At 38.2% G+C, this 9,216-nt stretch overlaps 1 pseudogene across 1 annotated transcript in view; it reads right to left on the bottom strand.

Moving 5' to 3' along the window:
* Nucleotides 1–8,142: 8,142 nt before the first annotated feature.
* The window catches only part of Gm14327 (predicted gene 14327), a 30,688-nt pseudogene continuing 29,614 nt past the window's right edge, over nt 8,143–9,216 (bottom strand). Inside the window, exon 2 of the transcript NR_038101.2 lies at nt 8,143–9,152. The product of NR_038101.2 is annotated as a predicted gene 14327 (transcript). The remainder of the gene's footprint in view (nt 9,153–9,216) is intronic.

Below are 9,216 nucleotides of genomic sequence, written 5' to 3'. Positions count from 1 at the left end.
TCTGTGTTTTCAAATAATTCATTTACCTTAATAATAAGAAAATCTACCAGTGATTTTATTTGTTTGAAATACCCCTGTGTTCGGACATATTGCAGGTCATCACCATACTTAATTTCAAATTATGCTACAAAACTGAAGTAATAAAAGTCAGAATGGTACTGACACATAACCAGACACAGATTGAACAACTGGAATAGAAGATCCAGATATAACTGCATAAGGTCACATTATCTCTGACAAAGACACACACACACACACACACAAACACACAAACATACACACACACATCCATACATGAACCCCACTCACATGCTCACACACACAAATAAAAGCACATGCTTATGCACTTGTCACATGCAGAAACATACACACATGCATCTCCCATTCTCGGTCACAAGCTCACACCCACATATGCACACATACTTCCACATAAACATGCTAACACACAAATGCACACCACATACCTGACCCTCACTTGCACACATGCTCCCTTCCACACACATACAAACACATACACACAAGAAACTCTTTCCCCCACATGCTCACACAAACACAAATGCAACCCCAAAACAACTTTACAGACAGACATTCAGACATGCACTGCCCCATATTCTCATACACACATTCACACATGTAACCCAAGCACATTTGCTCACACTCACATGCACAAACCCCCACGAACACTGGATGACACACATACATGCATACATGTACACACACACACACACACGCATATGCATGTGCAAACCCTGTGCTCACACATACATATGCACCTTACATACATGCTCAAACACAAACAGGACCACATACATCTCCACACACATGCAAAAACATCCCCACAGTCATACACATTCCTACATGCATCCCTACATCTGACAATCAATATTCAGGAAAAAGAAGCGAATCTTTTCATCCTGCACAGAACTTAATTCCAATTGGATCAAGGACATCAACACAGGACTTTGTACTCCAAGGCTGCACCAGAAACATCAAGGAGTCTGCATCAACATAGAAGTACAAGAGAGGAATTTCTAAACAGGACCCTGGTGCTGCCGAGGATGAGAGCAATTAGTGACAAAGGGGACCATATGCAGCTGTACACTGAAGTGTCAGGTGAGTGAAGAGCAGAGGCTCACAAGACAGGGGAGGCCTCTCTGCCAGATGCTCATCTGAAAGAGAATCATAGATAGAATGTACAAAGAACTAAAAAGAAAGTCTAACCATTAAGAACCTTTAAAAATAAATGAAAAAACGGGCCCTGAGTGGTTAAAGAGATGACTCAAATAGTACTTTGGGGACAAAATTTTGTTGACTATATATGCCTGCATTGATTTTTGGGCTCTCTTTTTACTAGGCTATCTTCTCCTGGTTTGTAGAAATGCTATTGCTAATTTTCTATCCAGGGTGTCTTTGAGGCGGGTCCACACAGGAGAGCACGTGGGTTACAGAAGGAACAGAGATTCTTGGACAGGATCCCTTCAGTCCTTCTTCCTCAGCCAGGAGGTGGAGCTGATCCTCAGTCCTCTGTGCACCTTTCCTGACAGAGGAGAGTTGGCCTATAGGGAGTGCTCTGACCCAGGAACTCAGGAGAGAGCTGGTCTCCCAGGAGTACTGACAGAGGCTAACAGACACACAGAAGGAACAAGCTCCAGCCAGAGACAGCTAGAACATCTAACACCAGAGATTACCAGATGGCAAAAGGCAAACATAAGAATCTTACCAACAGAAACCAAAAACACTTGGCATCACCAGAAACCTGTAATCCCACCACAGCAAACCCTGGATAACCCAAAAAAACATATCTCGTGATGCTGGTAAAGGATTTTAAGAAGGACATTAATAATTCCCTTAAAGAAAAACAGGACAACACAGTTAAACCGCTAGAAGTACTTAAATAGGAAACACAAAAATCCCTTAAGGAAATATAGGAAAATGCAAATAAACAGGAGAAGGAATTGAACAAAATCATCCAAGACCTAAAAATGGAAGTAGAAACAATAAAGAAAACCCAAAGGGAGACAGCTCTGGAGATAGAAATCATAGGAAAGAAATCATGAGTCATAGATTTGAGCATCACCAACAGAAAACAAGTGATGGAAGCGAGAATCTCAGGTGTAGAAGATTCCTTAGAAAACATGGATACAAAAATAAAAGGATGTGTAAAATGCAAAAAGATCCTAACCCAAAACATCCAGGAAATCCAGGACACAATTAAAAAACCAAACCTAAGGATAATAGGTATAGATGCGAATGAAGATTTTCAACTTAATGGGCCAGTAAACATCTTCAACAAAATTATAGAAGAAAACATCCCTAACCTAAAGAAAGAGATGCCCATGAACATACAAGAAGCCTACAGAACTCATAATACACTGGACCGGAAAAGAAATTCCTCCCTACACGTAATAATCAGAACAAATGCACTAAATAGAGATAGAATATTAAAAGCAGTAAGGGAAAAGTGTCAAGTAACATAAAGACAGACCTATTAGAATTACACCAGAGTTCTCAGCAGAGACTATGAAAGCAACAAGATCCTGGACAGATGTTATACAGACCATAAGAGAAAACATGTGCCAGCCCAGGCCACTATACCCAGCAAAACTCTCAATTACCATAGATGGAGAAATCAAAGTATTCCATGACAAAACCAAATTCACACAATATCTCTCCACAAATTCAGCCCTTCAAAGGATAATAAAGAGAAAACTCCAACACAAGGACAGAAACTACACCCTAGAAAAAGCAAGAAAGTAGTCCTTCAACAAACCTAAAAGAACATAGCCACAAGGACAGAATACCAATTCTAACAACAAAAATAACAGGAAAAAACAATTACTTTTCTTTAATATCTCTTAATACCTAACAGACAGGTTACATAAACTGGACCCAACGTATTGCTGCATACAGGAAACCCACCTCCAGGACAAAGACAGACACTACCTTAGAGTAAAAGGCTACAAAAAAATTTTCCAAGCAAATGGTCCCAAGAAACAAGCTGGGACCATTTGAATAAAATTGACTTTTAACTTATAGTTCTCAAAAATGATAAGGAGGGACACTTCTAACTCATCAAAGGTAAAATTTACCAACATGAACACTCAAGTATGAACATCTATGCTCCAAATGCAGGAGCATCCACATTCATTAAAGAAACTTTGCTAAAACTCAAAGCACACATCACACCTCACACAATAATAGTGGGGGACTTTAATACCCGACTCTCATCAATGAACAGATCCTGGAAATGGAAACTAAACAGAGAAACAGTGAAACTATCAGAAGTTATGAACCAATTTTAACAATTGTCTGTAGAACATTTCATCCTAAAACAAAAGGATTTATCTTCTTCTCAGCACCTCATGGTACCTTCTCCAAAACTGACCATAAACTGATCAAAACTGACTGGCCTGGTCACAAAACAGGCCTCAACAGAACAAAAATATTGAAATAATTCCATGCATCCTATCAGAACACCACAGATGAAGGCTGATCTTCAGTAACAACATAAATAATAGAAAGCCAACATTCATGTGGAACCTAAACAACACTCTACTCAATAACTTGGTCAAGGAAGAATTAAAGAAATTAAAGACGTTTTAGAGTTTAATGAAAATGAAGCCACAACATACCCAAACTTATGAGGCACAATGAAAGCAGTCCTAAGAGGAAATCTCACAGCTCTGAGTGCCAACAAAAAGAAACTAGAGAGAGCACACCCTAGCAGCTTGACTGCACATCTAAAAGCTCTAGAACAAAATGAAACAAATTCACCAAAGAGGAGTAGATGGCAGGAAATAATTAAACTCAGGGCTGAAATCAACCAAGTGGAAATGAAGAGAACTATACAAAGAATCAACCAAACCAGGAGCTGGTTCTTTGAGGAAATCATCAATATAGATAAACCCTTAGTCAGAATCCAAGAACATCAACATGATCATCCCTCATGATCAAGTAGACTTCATACCAGAGATGCAGGGATGGTTTAATATATGGAAATTCATCAACAAAATACACTATATAAACAAACTCAAAGACAAAAACCACATGATCATCTCATTAGATGCTGAGAAAGCAATTGACAAAATCCAACATCCATTCATGATAAAAGTCTTGGAAAGATCAAGAATTCAAGGCCCATACCTAAAGATAATAAAAGCAATATACAGCAAACCAGTAGCCAACATCAAACTAAATGGAGAGAAACTTGAAGCAATCTCACTGAAATCAGGGACTAGACAATGCTGCCCACTCTCTCCCTATCTATTCAAAATAGTACGTGAAATCCTAGCTAGAGCAATTAGGCAACAAAAGGAGATTAAGGGGATTCATACTGGAAAGGAGGAAGTCACTTGATCTTTGACAAAGGAGCAAAAACCATCCAGTGGAAAAAGGAAAGCATTTTCAACAAATGGTGCTACCTCAAGTGGTGGGTAGAATGTAGAAGAATGCAAACTTATCCATTCTCATCTCCTTGTACAAAACTCAGGTGTAAGTGGATCAAGGAACTCCACATAACACCAGAGACACTGACACTTATAGAAAGGAACATGTGCAAGAGCCTCAAAGATATGGGCATAGGGGAAAAATTCCTGAACAGATCAGCAATGGCTTGTGCTGTGAGATCGCAAATCAACAAATGGGACCTCATAAAATTGCAAAGCTTCTGTAAGGCAAAGGACACTGTCAATAAGACAGAAAGGCTAACAACAGATTGAGAAAAGATATTTACCAATATTAAATCAGATAGGGGAATAATATCCAGTATATGTAAAGAACTCATGAAGGTGGACTCCAGAAAACTAAATAACCCTATTAAAAATGGGGCACAAAGCTAAACAAAGAATTCTCAACTGAGGAATACAGAATATCTGATAAGCACCTGAAAAGGTGTTCAACATCCTTAATCATCAGGGAAATGCAAATCAAAACAATCCTGAGATTCCACCTCACACCGGTCAGAATGGCTAAGATCAAAAATTCAGGAGATAGCATATGCTGGTGAGGGTGTTGAGAAAGAGGAACACTCCTCCATTGCTGGTGGGCTATCAAGCATTTACAACCACTCTGGAAATCAGTTTGGTGGTTCCCCATAAAAGTGGACATAGTACTACCAGAAGATCCAATAATACTACTCCTGGGCATATACCCAGAAGATGTTCCAATTTGTAATAAGGACACAAACTCCACTATGTTCATAGCAGTCTTATTTATAGTAACCAGAGCTGGAAAGAACCTAGATGTTCCTCAACAGTGAAATGGATACAGAAAATGTGGTGCATTTACACAACTGAGTACTACTCAGCTATTAAAAACAGTGACTTTATGAAATTCTTAGGCAAATGGATGGATCTGGAGGATATCATCCTGAGTGAGGTAACCCAATCACAAAAGAACACACAGGATATGCACTCAATGATAAGTGGATATTAGCCCAGAATCTCAGAGTACCTAAGATACTATTTGCAAAACACTTAAAACTCAAGAAGAAGGAAGACCAAAGTGTGGATACTTCAATTGTTCTTAGAAGGGAGAACAAAATAACCGTGGAAGGATTTACAGACAAAGTTTGGAGCAGAGACTGAAGGATCCTGTCAGCAAACTCTTGTTGGCATCTACAGCAGTGTCTGATTTTGGTGGTTGTTTATGGGATGGATCCCTAGATTGGGCAGTCTTGGATGGTCATCCTTTCAGCCTCTGCTCCAAACTTTGTCTCTGTAAATACTTCCATTCAGGAGAACACAAGATGTCTTAGTCAGGGTTTTAATGCTATGAACAGACAACATGACCAAGGAAGTCTTATAAAAAAACAAACAAACAAACAAACAAAAAAACAACATTTAATTGGGGCTATCTTATGGGTTAAGAGATTCAGTCCATTATCATCAAGGTGGGAGCATGGTGGCATCCAGGCAGTCATGGTGCAGGCAGAGCTGAGAGTTCTATGTCTTCATCCAACAGCTGCTAGTGGAAGACTGCCTTCCAGGCACATAGCTTGAGAGTATTAAGCCCACACCCAACGTGACACACGTACTCCAAACAGGTCATACCTATTTTAACAAGGCCACACCTCCAAATGGTGCCACTCTGTGGTCCAAGAATATACAGACCCTTACAATATTGCTTTAAAGAATGTCTTCCCTGTTAATATTAATGATTCCATTATGGCTACAAGACCAGGAGGCAAAGGGGTGGCTAATGTCTCAGTAAAATGGTAAATGCTGCAAACTTCAGGACAGCCCTTAGGGCTGTGGAAAAGACCTTTAAAGTCTTAGGTTCCAAATATGTAATTCCTCAAAAAACAATGATGCAAATTGAATTATGAGGGGCTTCACAAATCTAAAGGAAAGAAAGTAGGTGTGCTGTGAGCCAACTTATCAGACAGATACTAAGGAAGGATATAGAAGATAATGAGACTTAGAGAGTGGTGATCACAAGAGATTTAACCAAGATAAGTTTTTGTTGTTATAGCTGTTTTTTATATTTACAAAGCCAAACAGATTCCTGAGTTCAATATCAGCCTGGAACAGATCAAGGTTAAGTCCAGGTGTTTTGGAAATGGAATTTCAGAACTGGGTTGCACTCAACTAGTTTAGTATCTGTGCTTAACAGAGAGGCATGAAGACCTCTAAATTCTTCTGCAATATTAAAAGAAAATGTGTACTTGCTTTCTGCTAAGAATCAGGTGTGTGCTCAGGGATGCACATTCTTAAGATAATCAAACGGAAACTTGGAGTAAATGACTGGATTGGTATGTAAAATAAAAGACTGGACTCTGATCTCCAAGAGATGACCTACTAAGAGAATTTTTTTTAGAATAGCAAAAGAGAATTTCTTGTAGAAGATTCTCATGGAGAGCTGCCTGAAGATCTCCAGAGAGGCAGATCAGACAAAATGAGCACAGAACAGAATGAACGCAGGGTAGAAGACTGTTTCCAGCAGAGCATAGGTTGTTACCCTGTAGTGATGATTCAACTGCCTTCCCTTTATTTTTGATGCTCCCAGATACCCCTTCTCTCAGAACACTCCTTCTAGCCCAGGATTGGAACTTGGCAACAGAGGAATATTTTTATGCCACTAAGTTTTTAATCTATATCAGGACTTATAGGAAAGGTCTCATTTATGTTAACATAAATGTTCCTTAGTATCTGTCTGATAAGTTGGCTCACAGCACACCTACTTTCTTTCCTTTAGATTTGTGAAGCCCCTCATAGTTCAATTTGCATCATTGTTTTTTGAGGAATTACATATTTGGAACCTAAGATTTTAAAGGTCTTTTCCAATGCCAATAGTAGCTTATACCCAACTATTTTGATTTATGGTTCTTATGGAAGTGTAATTAAAGACCATGTTGATCAGCTGTGTGAGACCTAGGAAAAGTAATGGGTTTGAACAGTGCTCTTAACCACTGAATGATCCCTGCGTGCCAAGTAACCCACTTTCAATAAAATAAAATAAAATAAAATAAAATACTGAACACGAGATATTAGATCTTCAAGGACCAGCTTTGAGGAAAGCTACAAATGGTTAATGGAGCTTGCTGAAAAGAAGCTATGTTTGCTGCAAGTGACAGAGCTGGAGAAGTGGGAGTACCTAAAACCTTGTGGTTAAGGCAATTTCACCATAATCCCAAGATGCTGAACTGGAAGTTATAAGTTTTGTTGTTTTCACTGTTAAATTTTGGTCTCATTTGGTCAGTTCATTTTTTCCTATGTTCTGATTATTTCTGCTAAGGATTGTTTCTTTTGTGACATTGGATTTATGAAAGATAACAATCTCTCTTAAGCATATGGTACAGTGTGGACAGAAAAAAGTAGTTTTGGCTTTTGAAAAAACATGTGACAGTTAAATGAGAATGGCTCCCATAGACTTATATGTTTCAATACTTATTTTTTAGTTGGTGGGACTGTTTTCAAAGAAGCATAGGTGTGGCCTTTTGGAAAGATGTGTCATATGGGTGCATATTCAGGTTTTAATATCTTCTGACCATGCTCACTTTGCTAGCTACCTCTTGTCTCAGGTTCAAAATATGAGCTCTCAGCTCTACTGGATGTCATGTGTTTACGCTGCCACTAGTGACTCTAATGCTTTGGAACTCTAAGCCCAAAATGATCCCTTCAATTATAATTTCTTTTTTCTGTGGTGTGTTTTATGATATCAATAGAAATAAATATACAAAAGAGTGCATGGAAAATCAGAACAGAGAAAACAATCACTTCTAACTTCAGAAAACAGGGAGGAACACTATTCCAACTATCTCTAGGGCACTATGATCTGTTCCATGCCGTTGAAATTATCAGTGATTCCAAGATTGGCAATTATATATTTCTCTTAAAAAGCAACCATTTTAAGGACATTCTCCTTTACTTATAACCCAACCAATACCAAATAACGTCTCAACTCCATCTTGTGTTGAAGATTCATGTAAAGAATTGAGGTCCAAAAGCATAGGATTACATACATACTACTCCTTCTTTTTCTAACAGTTTCTTATTTTTTATTGAATATTTTCTTTATTTACATTTCAAATGTTATCCCCTCTCTCAGTTCTCTCCTCCCAATTCACTATTCCCTACCTCTACCCCTGATTCTTTGAGGGTGTTCCGCCAACCACTCACTCCTGCCTCCCTGCCCTGGCACTCACTTACACTGGGGCATTATACTACTCTTTATTACACATACAATAAATGTTGTAAATTATGGTATATTTAGTGAATCAAGTTGGGATGACATTCTAAATAAGGCACTCTCTCAAGAACAACAACAACGATAAACATCACAATTATATTTTTAAGGGCCTGTAAAGAACTATTTTTTATTTTCTGTTCCAAATTAATCCTAAAGATAAAGTTTGATTAATTCTATATTGTTAATAATGGTGTTTTCTCTAATCATGTCCCAAGTTAAAGGCCAACTTGTCATTTTGACTTGTTTTTCCTCTATAATCTTGAGATTTACACAGTATAAATTGCTTCGACTGTTCATGGTATGTTTTTAAAACTTCAGATTTTAATTGTATTACTAACTGCAAAGCAATTCCATTTTGTGATAATTAGTATGCATCTTACCCTTGAATTTGACTTCAAAAAGTTTCTCTCTTTGTACTCTGGTCTGAATATCTCTCCTAATTCAGAGGAGAATGCAAGATTGACCTGGAAATAAAATACATTTTTACTTCACATCATTTTGGTCATTTCTTCCTGGTTCTTGACAGTG

This window comes from Mus musculus, chromosome 2 (genome assembly GCF_000001635.26).
Source record: "Mus musculus strain C57BL/6J chromosome 2, GRCm38.p6 C57BL/6J".
Classification (NCBI taxonomy): domain Eukaryota; kingdom Metazoa; phylum Chordata; class Mammalia; order Rodentia; family Muridae; genus Mus; species Mus musculus.
The sequence above is the reverse complement of the archived record's forward strand: the minus strand, read 5'-3'. Positions and strand labels throughout refer to the sequence as shown.